Source organism: Tursiops truncatus, chromosome 5, assembly GCF_011762595.2.
Source record: "Tursiops truncatus isolate mTurTru1 chromosome 5, mTurTru1.mat.Y, whole genome shotgun sequence".
Lineage (NCBI taxonomy): Eukaryota > Metazoa > Chordata > Mammalia > Artiodactyla > Delphinidae > Tursiops > Tursiops truncatus.
In genome coordinates this window covers 96785913-96804059 of record NC_047038.1, presented here as the reverse complement: position 1 = coordinate 96804059, position 18147 = coordinate 96785913, and the positions used below count along the sequence as shown (strand labels likewise).

The 18147-nt window shown below is 40.9% G+C and overlaps 2 long non-coding RNA genes across 4 annotated transcripts in view; both read left to right on the top strand.

Moving 5' to 3' along the window:
* The first annotated feature begins 818 nt into the window (after positions 1–818).
* LOC141278804 (uncharacterized) lies at positions 819–12058 on the top strand. The gene is made up of 3 exons (XR_012332090.1): positions 819–2883; positions 3015–3075; positions 11216–12058. It is a non-coding gene; the product is annotated as an uncharacterized lncRNA (long non-coding RNA).
* Positions 12059–12382: 324 nt separating this feature from the next.
* The window catches only part of LOC109549584 (uncharacterized), a 286346-nt gene continuing 280581 nt past the window's right edge, over positions 12383–18147 (top strand). For all 3 annotated transcript variants that reach the window (XR_012332089.1, XR_012332088.1, XR_002175918.3), the window contains exon 1: positions 12383–17161. This is a non-coding gene — a long non-coding RNA (uncharacterized lncRNA). The remainder of the gene's footprint in view (positions 17162–18147) is intronic.

The following is an 18147-nucleotide window of genomic DNA, read 5'->3' as shown; positions in this document are numbered from 1 at the left end:
AACTTAAATAACTTACTGCCCAACAAGGCAGTCTGTGTCATACACGAGAATATACCTCAAGTAGCTGCCTGCCTCGTGTTGCCCTCTGGATTATGACTGGGATGCCATTTAATACCTTTTGCATCTTTTTGTGCTGGCGGTGACATTGAGGCCAGATAGTGGATTCTGGCAAGATCTTGAAATCGAAGGCATGGAAAGAGCGCCTTTGATCAGGTGTTCGTGTTCTCCGACGGTGAGCTTGTGGGTTGGAGCAGAGCTGGCCCACCCCAGAGGACAATCCAGTATGCTACTACTGTCTAGATGCAGGGTCTGCTCTTTTGCCCTTGAGGGGTTGGGCAGCTGGAGAAGCAGGAGACTTGCTGCTGGGAGACAGTCTGTCTCTCGGCCTGGTGTTGTGTGATTTTGCTTTTTTGGTGGAGGCTTTTTAATCTTAGTCTGTACGGTCTAGATTGTTGGCAGCCAAAACTAGATAGTACAGGTGTTTAGCCAGAAGCAGGTGGGGGAAGGGAAGATGGAGTTAGGTGAGAAAAATGGGAAAGGGGGGTCATACTCACATTTTTATATATATATATATATATATATATATTTTTTTTTTATTATTATATATATTTTTTTACGGTACGCGGACCTCTCACTGTTGTGGCCTCTCCCGTTGCGGAGCACAGGCTCTGGACGCGCAGGCTCAGCGGCCATAGCCCAGCCGCTCTGCGGCATGTGGGATCCTCCCGGACCGGGGCACGAACCCGTGTCCCCTGCATCGGCAGGCGGACTCTCAACCACTGCGCCACCAGGGAAGCCCCCTCACATTTATATTTAAAGGATACTTCCTGCCCTTTCCTTTCACTGGGTCTCATTCTCCTCCCTTCTTCCTTCTTTCCCTATCCTTGTCTTTCCCCTTGCCCACTTGTCCTGATTGTGCGTTTTTGTTTTAGTGGTTGGCACCAGTATTGTTTTGCTTAGATATCAACTTTGAGAATAGCAGGATCATGCCTCAGCATAATAGAATTTTAGATCTGGAAGGCATCTGGGGAGTTCTGGATCAGCCATGGAAAGTCTTGAATCTTAAAGATTCTGGGAAGATTCCAGAGTTCCTTCCAGGGGTTTGACTTTTTGTTAGATGAACCCAGGAGTGCTACCTGGCTGGGAAGCTTAGATGTAAAGGTAATGGTTCTGACGATAGCTATCATCATAATGATTAACATGCATTGACTGACGCACACTCTGTAAGCTTTGTCTTTTGACATTTTAATTTTTTAACAGGTAATACATCACAATGCAAAACTATAAGAGATATTTAATAAAAATTTTCCCTCTCCCTCCACTCAGTTACCACCTCCCACAGAAATAAATAATAACTGTTATCCATTTATTGTGTCTCCTCTCTGAGATGTTATGCATAAATAAGAAAATATGAATATAAACATATATAGTTCCCCCATGTTTCATGGCCAAGTAGGAACACATTATACATTGTTCTTTGCTTCATGTGTTGTCTTTACTTAATTCTCACAGCAGTCCTATGTGGAATGAGCTGTTATTACCCTATTTTACAGTTAGAATTAAGCTCTAGCTGAGTAACTTGCTCAGGGCAACATAGCAGTGTGGAGGAGCTGGGATAACCCCGACTGTCTAACTTGATCAGCTGCGATCTCCATCACTAGGCTGTCCTGCCTCACTGGGGCTGGTACGGACTCTCCAGGGTTCCTACTGATTTGCACAAAGTCCCTGGGGGCTCAGTGCAGTGCTGGCTCCTAACCACCAACTCTAGCCAGCAATGAGGGAATGTGGCAAAATGTAGCTCTGAATCAGTTGGCATTTCTTTTCTTTCTTTTTTTCATGAAGTAATGATTTTTAAAAATTGTGGTCAAATACATATAACATAAAATTGACCATCTTAATCATTTCTAAGTGTACAGTTTAGTGGTATTAAGTACATTTACATGATTGTGAAACCAATCTCCAGAATTCTTTTCATCTTCCTGGCAACCTCTGTTCTACTTTCTGTGTCTATGAGTTTGACTACTCTAGAGACCTCATATAATAGTGGGATGATACCGTTTTTACCTTTTTGTGATAGGCTTGTTTCACTTAGCATAATGTCTTCAAGCTTCATTCATGTTGTGGCATGTGTCAGAACTGCTTTTGCTTTTAAGGCAGAATAACATTCCATTGTATGTATATACAGCATTTTGTTTATTCATCCACCCATTGGTGGGCACTTGAGTTTCTTCCCCCTTTTGGCTGTGGTGAATAATGCTGCTATGAATATAGGTGTACGAATATCTGTTTGTGTTTCTGCTGTCAATTCTTTTGGATACATACCCCAAAATGGAATTGCTGGATCATATGGTAGTTCTATTTTTAAATTTTTGCAGAATTGCCATACTGTTTTCCATAGTGCCTACACCATTTTACATTCAACAGTGCACAAGGGTTCAATTTCACCACATCCTTGCCAACATTTGTTATTTTCTTCTTCTTCTTCCTTTTTTTTTTTTTTGCTAGTAATCATCCTAATGGCTCTGAGGTGGCTGTTTTTTTATAACACATTTCTTAATTCTTGTATTGGCCCCACCTGTCAAAGAATTCAGAGTTCTAACCTCAGTCTCTCCTGCAGGCAGAGAGAGGCCTATGGATGAACCACCAGCCTGGAAGCTAGGTGAGACTGGTGGCTCAGCTCAGTATACCTGGCCAGACCCCTCCACGCACCTGGGTCTTTGGTGACCTCACTCTGTGCTTCGGTGTGGCTGCATCTTGTTGCTGGTTATTCCTCAGCAGAAAGATTTTCTTGATCTTTGCCAAAAAGACATGACGGGCTCCCAGAATGCAGAGGAACCTTTCCCATCTCATACGTAACTCGCACTCTTTATCCGTCCTTCCCAGGTGGTTGTTCACTTTGTTAAAGTGGGAGGTTTTTTAAACCTAGTAACATTTTCATTCAATAAGCCAGGTCATTGTTAGGTATCCATCTTTCATTGTATGTTGTCCTTTGTTTTATCCTCCCTGGGAAGAAGATGGGAATGTTTCCCACAGTGTAATATGCAGGATACATCATGTCTCATGTGGACTCCTCAGGTAAGTGACTCAGTCTGACACTTTAGGTGAGCCATTTTTTTCCCAGCTCCCAGCCCTGGGCTCTCTGAAGGTGTTTCTTGGGAATGATTAAGTGGCTTTAATAACTCAGGATCCAAGTGTGGCCTCAGAGCAGTACCAGAGTGAGGTATTTGTCTGTGTTCCCAGCTGCGTCCCCCGCATCTAATCCGAGGCTTAGCTGCCACTAGAGAGGAGTTGGAACCCCTTCCTTTGTGGTGTAATCCATTCTTAACCTATCTTCTGTACGTCCCTGAATATAGCCATTTTAAAAAGTGGCACTTTTGGTAAATACAAAAGCTAATACATGTTTAAAGCAGAAAACTTGGAAAAGGAAGAAAAACACATTACTATAAATACTGTACTGCATAGGATCATAACATAGGTACTGTTTTATAGCCTGCTTGTTTGCTTAAAAGATAGTGTGATCTTCCTACACTAACAAATATCCCTTTACCATATGAGTTTTAGAGATAATCCTCATGGCGTAATATGGATATTCTATACTTTATTTTAAAAGTCCTTTATTGTTGGAAATGTAGACAACATCCTCTTTTGACTATTAGAAACTTTCATGAACATCTTGATACATATTAATATTGTATTATTTTTAAATGCTATTTTTGGAAATATGTCTAGGAAGGTCTATTTTATTACAGTTCAGCCTGACTGCTCAGGAAAGTGGGTTGACAGTGTAGGGACAAGTGTTGATAAAAGGGAGCGGAAAGAGAGTGCCTTCTCTTGGAGTTTTAGGACAAAGAGTGTCCAGGCACTGACACCAACTCCAGAGAACTCAGGACACAAACAGCGTCACTATTGGTTTGCCAATTTCATTTGACACCCAGAGTTCTAAGACATTCAGGATGCTCTGTTTTACTCCCTCTCTGCTGTTCATGGTCCTGATTAGTGGAATCTATGGAAATATCTCTCTAACAAATCAAGCCAATAGCCACACCCTCAAAATGTAGATCTATGCCTTCTTTTGATTGTTTTGTGAGACGTTAGATGATCATAGCAGTGTATTTCCTGAAGTGGCCTATATTTCCCCAGGACATTTCTTTAGTTCCTGTTGCACTGACAAAAGAACATTATATCATTCTTATTCTCATTGTTATTCTGGGTGTATCCTCTCTCTTGGTGATTTACTGCAGACAGTTCTGGCTTTTTTGCCCCAACACGTTCTTGGAGACTGTGTCCTCAAGCAGATTTTAAAAAATCACATTTTCTGATGAGAATAACACCACAATTGAAAACCTGCATGTTCCTACCAATTAACTTAGAATCAAATAAATCATAAGTACGGCAAATAATATGACATTAAAACAGAGAAACATCTTTCTATAATTTTTCTAAATCTTCCTTAAGAGCTATCAGAGACATTCAAAGTGCTTCCACTAATTCAGGTCATATAAAGTGAGCATAAATGTATGACACGTATTGTTTATTCAAAGGGACCCAAATATACATAGAAAGTATAAATACTGTAAGAACACAATTCCACAGCATGATAAAGTTAGCCCACGTCTAGATCTTTAGGGCTAAGAAACTTGAGAAAGGTCTATCTTGCCTTGTTTGTCGGATAAAGAAAGTGGATCACCGCCTCAAGTGACCTGCTGAAGGCCACCATGCTGACGTTAATTCAACATGTAATTAACGACAATTTTGCCTCCTTTCTGAGACGTAAGTAGATCGTGTAGTGTGCTTATCAGAATCTCCCTTCAGGACTGAAGCCCTTATTACCCCAACTACTAGGAATATTGGCAGTGGGCAGCTCCCAGCTGTTTCTCTCCCGGGACTTGCCCTGGGCTGCAGAAAGCCTCTTTGCCCAAGGGCAGCTCTCGTGTGATGAATGCGCTGCCTGGTTGATGCCGAGGTATAAAGACCTGGCGCCCACCCCTCCCTCCCAGCCCCAGCTGAGAGGTTTAGGGTTCTGAAGGGCCCGTAGGATCAGCTGAAGCCTAGGCTGTGCACTGTGGCCCAGTTTCTCCCTCTGCCAATGCTGCTTCCTTCCCTTCCCTCCAGGTATTGATCCTGAGAGCACTTTCTTATAAATACCCCGCATGCAAACTCCATTTCAGAGTTTGCTTCTCAGGGAACTGAACTGTGGTGTTAAACAAACCTTGGGGGGATATTTTGGATCATTGAGTCTTTCAAAAGAATGCGTACCATGAAGATTGAACTGATGTCTTATTTTTATCTATCTATTTATTTATTTATTTTTTGCGGTACGCGGGCCTTTCACTGTGTTGTGGCCTCTCCCGTTGCGGAGCACAGGCTCCTGACGCGCAGGCCCAGAGGCCATGGCTCACGGGCACAGCCGCTCTGCGGCACGCGGGATCCTCCTGGACCAGGGCACGAACCTGTGCCCCCTGCATCGGCAGGCGGACTCTCAACCACTGCGCCACCAGGGAAGCCCCTGATGTCTTATTTTTAATATTCTCTTTGTAAATTTTCTTAGAGAGTAAGCAGAGGTATTCAAAGCGGCTGTGTTAACTCAGGTTGGCATATATGTATCCTAATATATTGTGTTAATAATTGTATATAACATGTATTGTATACTAATGCACACATATTTCTGGTAATATTGCAGCATCTCAATAAGGACTTTAATTTGGAAAAGATGTATCTTTTTTTATTGAAGTATAGTTGATCTACAATGTTAGTGTTAGTTTCAGCTGTACAGCAAAGTGATTCAGTTATATATATATTTTTTCAGATTATTTTCTATTATAGGTTATTACAAGATGCTGAACGTAGTTCCCTATGCTATCCATAATTCTTGTTGCTTATCTATTTTATGTATAATAGTTCGTATTTGTTAATCCCATACTCCTAATTTATCCTTCCCCCCCTCCCTTTTCCCTTTGGAAACCAGAAGTTTGTTTTCTATGTCTGTGAGCCTGTTTCTGTTTTGTATATAGATTCATTTGTATTATTTTTTAGATTCCATATATAAGTGATATGTAATATTTGTCTTTCTCTGTCTGACTTACTTCACTAAGTATAATATTCTCTAGGTATATCCATGTTACTGCAAATGGCATTATTTCATTCTTTTATATGGCTAATATTCCATTGTATATATATACCACATCTTCTTAAGCCAGTTGTCTCTTTTTTTACATTTAATTAAATTAATTAATTTATTTTCTAACATCTTTATTGGAGTATAATTGCTTTACGATGGTGTGTTCGTTTCTGCCTTATAACAAAGTGAATCGCTATACATACACATATATCCCCATATAACCCACCCCTATACCACCCCTCTAGGTGGTCACAAAGCACCGAGCTGATCTCCCTGTGCTATGCGGCTGCTTCCCACTAGCTATCTATTTTGCATTTGGTAGTGTATATATGTCCATGCCACTCTCTCACTTCGTCCCAGCTTACCCTATCCTCTCCCCATGTTCTCAAGTCCCTTCTCTACGTCTGTGTCTTTATTTCTGTCCTGCCCCTAGGTTCTTCAGAACCTTTTTTTTTTTTTTTTTTTAGATTCCATATATATGTTTTAGCGTATGGTATTTGTTTTTCTCTTTCTGACTTACTTCACTCTGTATGACAGACTCTAGGTCCATCCACCTCACTACAAATAACTCAATTTCGTTTCTTTTTATGGCTGAGTAATATTCCATCGTCTATATGTGCCACACCTTCTTTATCCATTCCTCTGTCGATGGACACTTAGGCTGCTTCCACGACCTGGCTATTGTAAATAGAACTGCAATGAACATTGGGGTGCATGACTCTTTTTGAATTACGGTTTTCTCAGGGTATATGCCCAGTAGTGGGATTGCTGGGTCGTATGGTAGTTCTATTTTTAGTTTTTTAAGGAACCTCCATACTGTTCTCCATAGTGGCTGTATCAATCTACATTCCCACCAACTGTGTAGGAGGTTTCCCTTTTCTCCACACCCTCTCCAGCATTTATTGTTTGTAGATTTTTTGATGATGGCCATTCTAACTGGTGTGAGGTGATACCTTATGGTAGTTTTGATTTGCATTTCTCTAATAACTAGTGATATCGAGCATCTTTTCATGTGCCTGTTGGCCATCTGTATGTCTTCTTTGGAGAAAGGTCTATTGAGGTCTTCTGCCCATTTTTTGATTGGGTTGTTTGTTTTTTCGATATTGAGTTGTATGAGCTGTTTGTATATTTTGGAGATTAATCCCTGTTGGTCACATCGTTTGCAGCTATTCCCCAAGTTTTGTGTTTGAGAAAAAGGGAGGGATGATTGCTGGGAATAAAGAGATGAAAGATAATTATGAGGTGATTTTATGGAAATTAAATCTGAGGATTAAAAAAATATAAAACATAAAATGATGTAACAAATATCCATATATCTATTACACAGAATTAATATGTTAATAAATTGTCATATTTGATCTTTTAAAATATGAAATAAAAAGGTACAGACAGAGCATTTAGGATTTTCTCTTAACAATATGGCAGAGCTCATCCGCCTGCTCTCAGTGCTTGGCTGAATCACTAGACACACAGCAGCCCATCTTTGACACCAAAAACACCAAAAGGGTAAATGTGGACCGGACAGCATTGAATGAGCAGGGTGATGAAATAAGTGTTGAAAGTAAAACACGTCTTCCCTGTATGTGGACATTTTCCGTAATGGAGTCAGGAAGATACAAATTGAAATCTAGACAGTGCAACTGCAGAGAACAAACCCTTGGGGAAAATACCTCTTTTTATAATACAGCCAGTAGCATTTAAAAACTCTTCTGAATCTGCGGACGTTGAATGGCTTGTGTAAAGGGGTTTGGAATTCATGGTGAATTCATAATTAACTCATCATTTCCCAAACGAGTTTTGCTTCCTCATTTCCTGTTTCAGTAAACTTACTGGCAAATCACATGAGTCAGAGACCTGGAAACCTCCCTAGAATTGTCTTTATCTGGCACACCCAATTGCTTTATCCTTCTAAAAAATTATTCAGATCCATTCCTTCCTCTTTTTATTTAACTCTTTTATTTATTTATTTATTTATTTAGGCTGCTCAGGTCTTAGTTGCAGCACGTGGGATCTTCGTTGTGGCATGCAGGATCTTTAGTTGTGGCACGCGGGATCTTTTAGTTGGAGCATGCAGGCTTCTTAGTTGCGACCTGCATGCGGGATCTAGTTCCCCCACCAGGGATTGAACCCGGGTCCCCTGCATTGGGAGCATGGAGTCTTACCCCCTGGACCACCAGGGAAGTCCCCATCCCTTCCTCTTTATGCTTGCTTCTCCAGATCTTATTGGAATCTCATCAGTTTTGAGCTGGACTGTTACGGAAGTCTCCTAACTGGTCTTGATACCTTCAACCTTGTTTCCCCTACAATCTGCCTCACCCCACCTCAGAAGCAAGATTCACACCACCACAAATGAAGTCTTCCTAAGTTGCAAATCTGGCATATCATTCTTAAAAAGGAAAAATTCTTAGCAGTTCCCCACTGCTCAATAAATGCAATAAATAATAATTCAATAAATAAATTCAAGGTACTCCATGAGCACTCAAGCTCTGCACATCCTGGCCTCTGGCCTTCAGCTTCATGTAGCACCTCACTGGGCTTCATACTTCAGGGTCCAGTGATGCTCAACTGATTGCATACACCCACACCAAATATTTCACACTTCCATGCCTTTGGTCATGCCTCTTCCTTTTCTTGAACTGTATCAGTCCTTGCTTCTACTCCTTCAGTTGGCAAAGTCCCACTCATACTTCGAGACTCGACCTTAGTGTCTTCTCCTTGAGAAAATCTTCTACAATTTCTTCCAGCAGGGCTGAATATCTGTTTTCATGTCTGCCCCTTATACTCTGGTATAAATTCACAATCCTTTAAATTCTGCATCCCAACATCAAACACAGTACCCACACTTAATATATGCTTCTAAATGTTTGTTGAGTGCCAGCTCAGTGCAGCTGGGAAAGAGGTTGAATTCAGAACATCAGGTGGGTGACAAGACCTAGCAGTATGTGGACTACGGGTTGCTGGATAGAGCATCAGTGGGATGAGCTGGGGCATCTCCAGCATAGGTGTGTCACCTGCAGTGGTCTCCTCTCTTAAGAATGAGGCAGAAGACTGGGCACCAAGTATGTTTTTAGTCTTTGTCGAATCTCTGCGAGCCTCTTGGGCTCACATAGGCTAAATCACTGGAGTTGGGAGAGATAGTGGGAACTTCATGTCATTGGATGAGTGGAAGGGAAAGGTGGAGGTCGTGGATGGAACAGGAGGCTGCTGAGCACTTCAGGAGTGCACAAGAACAGTAGCACATTTTGCTTGGAAGGGACCAGTGTGGAGCCCTTTTCTTCCTCCTTCTCTTCATCTTCTTCCTCTTCCTTTCCCACTCTTCTCTTTCCTTTTCATTTCTCTTTTTTCATCTTCCTCTGCCTCTTTCCTTTAGTTTTGGCAACATATTATGTTTTATGTCCCAAATAACCATTTACTAGTAGTGGTATAGAGAAAAAAGGTAGAGAAAAATCTGTAGAAGTGCAAAATAAATTTGGGCTTAAAGGAGGGTTGAAGTTAAAGAGATGACAAGTAAAGTGGTTCTTTCATTAAGTTGTGCATCACGAGCTTTAAAATCAATTGTAAATCAAGCACTTGCATTGTGTGAGACATATTGCCTTGGTGCATAAATCTAGTCACATTATTGCTGCTAAAATAGAGTACAAGTCCAAGATGCTGGGTTATGAACCCAAATAGGAAAATACATAGTGTTAGGTGCTTAATCTCCCTCTTAGGCATGATTGACACAATCACGCATAAGATATTGCGTTTCTTTGGTCATTTGTGGATCAGAATTTGCATAAAAAATTTATGACTTCTCGCGAATAGTTTGCGAAGCCAAAGACTAATACTAAACTTCAGGGCATTTGCATCATAGGTAAAACCACCAGCGCTAGAATTAAACCACAGCAGAATTTTCATGCTGTTGAATTTATGGTGTTTTTGCTTGAAGGAGTTGTTTTCTGTATTTAGTTTAAAATATATCCACAGACCAGGGCATCATTTCAGCCTCTCTACTCATGGTTTCTCACAACATGGACCTTTGACTTGCATTAGAAAAACCTGGGTGCTTGCTTTGGTCCAGATTCTTGCGCCTCCCCACTCAGATCTACAAGATCAGAATACCAGAAAGGGGGTGCTGGGGTTCTGCAGTTTGCCTTAAAGCCACCAGGGCCCATTTTCTGCAGCACGCCCAAATAGAGCCTGCTGATTGTGTGTTATGAAAGTGATGCTTGGTGTCCAACTAGCATGGACTGAAGTGATGAAACATCATGTCAGCTCTAAATCAGGTTGGCTGGAAGATGTGGTTTGTTGTCAGAAATTATTGGAGTCAGAATTGTAGATAATATCATTTGTGTCACACAGATGACAAATCCGGTGACCTAGTGATGGGCAAGGGCTCCTGGGTGGCTGTGGGAAACCCTTCCCTACTGAGATGACAAAGCAGTGGCTTGAACAGTTTCCATGACCCTGGAAGGGCCCCTGCCAGAGGGTCTTAACCACAATAGTATTTGGCTGCCTGACTCATGCATGGGAGGTTTTTTTCCAGAGTGTAATCCTGACCTTGAACAAAACCACACAGGGTAGCAGTCTGTTTTGTAGGCTGTGAATTATATCCAAGCCACAGCCAAATTTATCTGCTGCTCTGTGCATCTCCTGAGCCTTCAGCTAGCCAGCCCTTCTGCCACTGCAGGGAAGCAGGTCTGCAGTAAAGCTTCCGGACCAGATGCATGAACAGCTGGTCTGCCATATCTTAGTGCATGGAACAGAAAGTCATATCATGATCCCTCTTCATGGCATTCAACCCATTTGATGGTATCCCAGAAGTATTTAAACATATTTTCATTCTCTGATCCACTCCCTCTTCTGATAACCAAGAACATCACTCACTATATCTTTCTGCCTCTATCAATGTAATTCCTAATAAAGTATGTCATTGAAAATGCACCCCCTATTTGATTTATTAGAAGCATTGCTGTCTGTGATATACTCACATGATGTCTTCAAAAAGGATATTGGATTTGTTCCAAGAAATTGTCAGGTTACTCTAGCATTGGGGAGTGTGTGAACATTCAGAACCAATTCTAAAAGTGGTTGTTTCCCTATTGTACACCCCACCAGATTCATAGCTGGATCGCTTGTTTGGGCTCTGGGTGTTCCTGTCTGGCTACAAAGTAGCACATTTGTAGTGCCCTCGAGGACTTGAACATGCTGCCATTCTGACCTCACAGAACCCAGCAGCTCTGCTCCTGCACTTGTCTAGGTTAGAACCTTCCTGCAGACTCAAGATTGTCATGCTTGTTAACACACTTTTGTAGGCTCCAGCAGGGCTGCCCATGCTTAGCTGGGAGGGAGGATAAAGTAAGGCAGAGAGCAAAGGCCTCTGATAGTCTTGCCTATTTGTTCCTGGCTTCTTGCTTTTATCTCTGACCTTCCAGACTCTGGACCTCATCTGTCTTGAGCTATGGTACCTACCAGTGCCTCTCAGCTTTAGCTGACCTCTCTGGGATGCACCCCTTGTAAGACTGATTGTTTCAGCCTCATTCACTTGCCCTGAAACTCTTACTGATAGTATCTGTCAGATCCCCACCTGGCAAAGCAGGCCTCTAGTACTGACCCCTCTTGGCTGTCTGGATCCTCTTTCCACCGGAACCTAGAACTTATCCACACCTTGACTTAAGCTCTATATGGGTGGGTATTATGTTGATTTGCTCTTTATTTCCTGTAGGAGTTACTCAATTAATGCTGACCAAATGTTGAATGAGGCTGTGTAAAGACTTTCACATTTTGAAAAGTGAGTATAAATTATAGGATTGGCAACCTAGAAGGAAAATTATTTGAATAAAGAACACGAAAGCTGTGATTCTCTTTCTTCTGTTCACGGTAATTCCTGTGGTCCCCTCTGTTATCAAGAGATATTTCCCATATTTGTTTCAGCTCTTAGGAATAACAGGTAAAAATTGATTTGCTGTTCCAAGATACTGACCTAATAGGTTTTCCTCCCTGTAATATGAACTGTTCATAGAAGAAGGGCAAACAACCTCTCCAAATCAGGGACTTAAACTGAACAGTTCTGGAGCCTAAAATTTACAAAAGGCCACTGTAATTATTACTCCTGACTCTGAAACAAATACTTTTCTTCTCCTCCATCCCTCCCCCTGCTTAAACTCACATGTCATATGAGCCAACTTTTCCACCAGCAATTCTTGATACATGGTGTTGAACCAGAATAGAGTCAATAAATTCATATTTTTTCTCAATTCTTACTTGCTGTAAAATAGTAAGAAGTCACTTATGATCTTACTGCCTTACTTAAATCAACTGCTTGCCTCTATGTTCCCTCAAATTGGAGTATTAGAGTCTTGTCTGAATTAAAGCCCAGGCTGAACCAGCATGGTACCAATTCATCTTCCTATTTATTTATTTTTTAATCTCTGACTTGGCTATCCTTCTTGGTGGTCATTGCAGCTTGTCAAATAAACTCCTGGGGCTGATATCACTATGAAAAATTTGCATAGATTGTTTTCTTAGAAAATTTTATTTTTCCTAAATAGTAGGAACTAGATAAACACACAGATCCTTAAGACAAAGCCAAACTCTGGATAAGAACATATGTTTTTACATAGAATTTAAAAGAACAGAATGTACCGCAAGATGGGAAGAGCCCAGTGAACTCTTTAATTGGTCTCTGCTGTGTGTTCATGAGGAGGAAAGATGTTTGGAAAAGGGATTGTCATATCTGACCTAAGGACAGCTCTAAGGGGCCAGCATCACAGTAGCGATTAGCCCTGGTACAGAGCTGTAGGTTTGCCCATGTTTCCTTCACTGAGTCTCTCAGCAATCTTGCTATGTAGTTGGATAGGCAAGATGGTTCACTAACCTTGTCTTCTAAATAAGAAATTGATGCTCAGAATGTTGCTAAGTCTCACTCAGCAAATAAGTGGCACAGTTGAAAATCAAACCTAGATCATTTGACCGTAATTTTTCCTCCTTTCCACATACCAACTCCTGGAATAGTGACTGCTATACGTTCTTCTAGAGCAAAGAGCAGGCCAACCAGTCTCCTTTGCCATGGATTGCCTGAAGACTGGGGTTGGTGTGAGATATTTGCTTTTCATCCAGTTTTGTTTTGGGCTTCTTCTCTGAATATTTTTTCGAGATGATTTCCCTAGCATACTGTTGCTTATTAGGTCCAAATTCCTGAATAAATATTGGAACTTTATCTTCCTGGAATTAATTCAAGTAAAATAATATCTTTGATATAAACATAAGTCAAGCTACAATAAACAGAAATTTGAAGCATGTTCAAGGGGTTTGGATTTCATTCTTTGGCTGCTTTAGACCTGGGATGTTGGGTTTAAATAAATAAATAAAAATAAGTAAATCATAAATCATACTGTTCCTGACAGGAAGTAGAATGGAAGCCTCATGGAACTGCCGAAATATATGGTTTTCCTTTAAATTCCTCATTAATTATGACTTGTGCTTCTTTTCTGTGGGAGGAAGAGACATTAAAGCAGAATTATTCTATAGCTAATTCTTGATTTTACTTGTTCACAAACCATTACCTGCAATTATGAATTCCAAAAAGGCTTTGAAAATCCTAATTTTTTCCCCATAATTTTGGTGCAGACTTATTTGGTGGAAATACAAGGTCTAAACTGAAATGAGACTATTTCTGGTCTTTATCCCATTTAATGTGGATATTTATGTATTTTGCTGCAGAAATATTTATACAAGGTGCCGCCAAGATCCTGTTTAGTGTATTACCTCAAATACGGTTGCACAGTAACATCTGCAAAATTCTGAATTCTGAAATGCATTTAGCCCAAGGGGTTCAGAGAAGGGACTGCAAACCTCTTCGCAAGAGGAGAAGGGAGATGTGTGACTAACACAGAGTAATGGAGAAACACAAGCAGTCGGCTGCAGGACCTTTCACCCACATTGATGCCCTCCCTGAGAGAAGATTACACGTCTCCATCCTGTTGAACTCATGTACACTCGTGTGATTGATTTTCTCTGGAAAATAAAATGTGAGCAGAAGAGAAGAGATGAGTCATTTCCAGGCAAAGCTTTAAGAGCCAACATGTAGCTCTGCATTCTTTTTCTTCTTCTGCCATGAGCTCAGCAGTGCTGCACATGAAGGCTGGGATCCATCAGCTTGGATGCCCAGTGAAGCCTGGCATGGAGCTGTGGCTCTTCAGCACTGGAGATGTAATGTGAATGAGAAAGAAACCTTTGTTGTTGAAGCCTCTGCAGTATCACCTAGTCTATCTTCACTGACGCATGCAAAATCAGTGCCCTCTGGGATGGAGCCATCCATTAATGTAACATCTGTGGACACTGACACAATGAGCAACAGTGTCCTCTAGGGGTTTGCAGTCCAGCTAAACAGATAAATAGTTAAGAAGTCAGGTCTGGCCTGCCACAATGCTATACTCTCTCCTCCACCCCAGCATTGGTTTCCATATCTAGGCCCAAGGCCAGATGCCTCCTGACTTCACCTATCCAAACACATGCTTGGATACTAATGCACATTTTTCTTTCTTTATTGGATTTAACAAATTACATAAGTAATTCCTGCTTATTATAATAAATTAAACAACACAAAAGTATATAAAGAAAAAGTTTATTCTCTCTTCCTGTCTCTCCTACCAGTGGTATGTATCCTTCTACAGCTTTTTATGTTCTAGGCAAATATATATAGATACATAGGGTCATTTTTTAATATTATCCTACCATGAACATTACCCTGCTAAGGACATCTGTGCAATTCATTTGTTAGCCTTAACTAGACGATTAATTCTTTTTTTTTTTTAGTGACACTTTCTTTTTTTTTTAGATGTTGGGGGTAGGAGTTTATCAATTTATTTATTTATTTTTGGCTGTGGTGGGTCTTGGTTTCTGTGCGAGAGCCTTCTCCAGTTGTGGCAAGCGGGGGCCACTCTTCATCGTGGTGCATAGGCCTCTCACTGTCGTGGCCTCTCTTGTTGCGGAGCACAGGCTCCAGACGCGCAGGCTCAGTAGTTGTGGCTCATGGGCCCAGTTGCTACGTGGCATGTGGGATCCTCCCAGACCAGGGCTCGAACCCGTGTCCCCTGCATTAGCAGGCAGATTCTCAACCACTGCGCCACCAGGGAAGCCCCTAGAAGATTAATTCGTTTAATCCTTAATAATTTCTTTTACTGAGTGCTTACTATGTCCAAATCACTCTTGAAAATACTTTATTTAATGCCTTTGTGAACTCTGTGAGGTAGGTACTGTTATTATCCGCTTTTGCCATTTGAGAAAACTGAGGCCTAGATAAACTGAGTAATTTGTGAGACTCATACAGATCAGGAAGTGGTGGAGTGAGAAACACAGGCAGTCTGACTTTATACTCCACACTTTTAACCTGCAAGTTTTATCGCTTCTATAATTGCATAATAGTCCATGAATGAATGGACTATAATTTATTCAAGCGTTTTGCTGTTGATGGAGATTGAGTTGATTTCCTCTTTTCCTCCTTTTATCTTGCTACTGCCAACCATGTTGAAATAACACTGAAATACATACCGATACTCTTTTTTTCTGTTGAAAGAGCCCCACATTAATTTCTTCCTGCGCCTCGTTTGGGAGAACACTACCAACTCTGGCCGTCTCAGTCCTGGTTAGGCAGTGGGTCCTGGTTATCATAATTCATATTCCAATGGCCAGTTAGGAATTTTTGTTTCACCAGTTCCTCTGAACCCTCCACATATCTCTCTAGTACAGGGCAGAGTGGAGAGGCCTGTATAAGTCAATGCAGCTTATATTTAGAAACAGGAGGAAGTGAACTGTAAGGGATTATCTTCTCCTAGATGTGTCAGATGCAATCACACAGCATAGATTTATGAAGCGGAGTGAAATATTTGTTTTGATTGCTCACTGATTAAGAATACATAATCTTGACAGACATCTAGGGCAACTACTCTTACTTTAAGAATCTGGGTCAGGGGTGCCCAGCTTCTTCTAATTCAGCAGTCTCATTTCATTAAAGGACTATGCAAAGAAACCTCAGTTTGGGTCTGTACGATTGGCTGCTTCATCTTCGGTATTTCACGTTGCAGGAGCCCCAGCAGTCGCCAACGTTATTGTCTGTCAATGTGTAATGACAACTGAACAACTTCATAGTTGTTCAGTATAGAGTTTGGAAAAGTATCTGAGTATCTTATGAAAAACGAACATACCATATGAAAAGTGGACATATAATTTAATACTAAAATAATTTATGAAGATATTTGAGGTAAGGTGTTAGACCAAACCCCACATGTTGGAGATGCTTAAAAGTGGGGTTTTGCAAAAACCTGAAAATTATTTAAAAGGAAATGGTTAAAAATCTCAAGAGGTATGTTTTAAAAATTTAATCTAGAAGCTCTGCAGGATAGGTATTTATCAACAGATTGCTATGGTGTGCTACTACATGAAAATTGGACAATAAAACACATTTGGTTATTTTAAGTTAAATTATCCAGTGAAATGCAGAGGGGAAAATCATAGCATAAATTGGGAGATCTTGTGTTTGTGGCTGGATAGTACTTTTGTATTTTTGTGTGAGGTGGTGGGTAGGGGTAGATAAGCATGTGATCTCCTTAAAATATTTTTCTTTAGGACAGTGTAAGCTTTAGGGTAACCAGTTGTTACTCTATACAGTCTATGTTTGAAAGAAATGTATTCAAGACCAAAAATTAATGATTACATATGTAAGAACTTCTGCTTTCAAAAGCAAAACATCACATCATCTCTGTCCTGAAGTGTTAGTGTGTCTGTTTCTTGCGTCAGCAGCCGTCTCCATTTCTGTCTGCTCAGGAGCATTTAAATCAAAAGCCTCACCCTTAAGCATACAGGATGCAGGCCTCAATCCCTTCTTTACTCTGTTCATGCAAGGGTGGGAAATGTGACAGATGTTTTAACCAACCCACATTATCTTTAATACCACTGTTTTCACCAGCGAGAGCCTGTTTCTACATCCACGGTGCGAAGATGCTGCTGATTTCACCAAAGGAACTCAGTTTCTGAAATTCTTGATACTCATTAGCAAAAGCACAGGTGAGGACCAAGAAATGAATGCCCAAAGTGCAAGTAGCAGCAGTCACTCTGGTGTGTGGGCTTTTACCCCATGAATGTGGGTTCCTGATTAGGACATACGGCTGCCCCTTGAATAAAGCTGAAACCAGCTAACACATTATTGGGTCCCATGGTCTATGCTGAAGATTTTAAAGTAAATTGTGGACATTTATCTGTGATGGACCTACATAAGCCCTTGAACTCAGCTGCTCTCCATCTTATTTCTTTCTATATTCATTCAGATTTGCATTTGGCCACATATTATTTTCATTTCTAGCTCAGCTCCTGCCCCAGATTCATGCATGATGACACTTCCCTCTTTATACATAAGTGTATTAAAAAGTATGCTTACTGTTTTGAGTGATCATTTAGGTTACTTTATTTACTACTGCCATTGTGCTAAATGCAATAAGTTTTCACCTGAATGATTTAAAGCTCTGCCAAAAGAGGAAAAAAAATGACAAGTTTCCCTTTGGTGTAAAATGAGTGCCTTCCACTTTAGTCTCCTGGGGCTCTGCTTCCTTTCACCTGTAAAGTGAGGAAATTTGGACCAGAATAGCTACTCTTTCCCTGTGAGCTCTGATAATCTGAGATGTCTGTCCTAGCAGTTACCCCTTAGGCTCAGGCTGCAGCAGCCTGTGAGACAAATCCATGGAGGACTTGCTGCCTTGGGTGTGGGTCTTTCCCCTTGTGGTGGTGAAATAGAAGACTCCAGACATCACTATTTGATAATCCAGCTGGCTACATTCCTGTCATGACTAACGGATGAGTTTGGTGATGGTGCTAAGACTCTGCTGTAGGTGAGGCATCCTTTAGATCAAGAAGTACATCAAAAGGGGAATCTATGGGATTCAACTGTCTGCCTTCAGTTTTGATGCAGTCATTGATCAAATAAACATGAAGAGCATAGCACATCTTCCCATCTTTTCCTTTAAACTGAGTTCTGGTTCCTCAGCAGGTTGCATAAT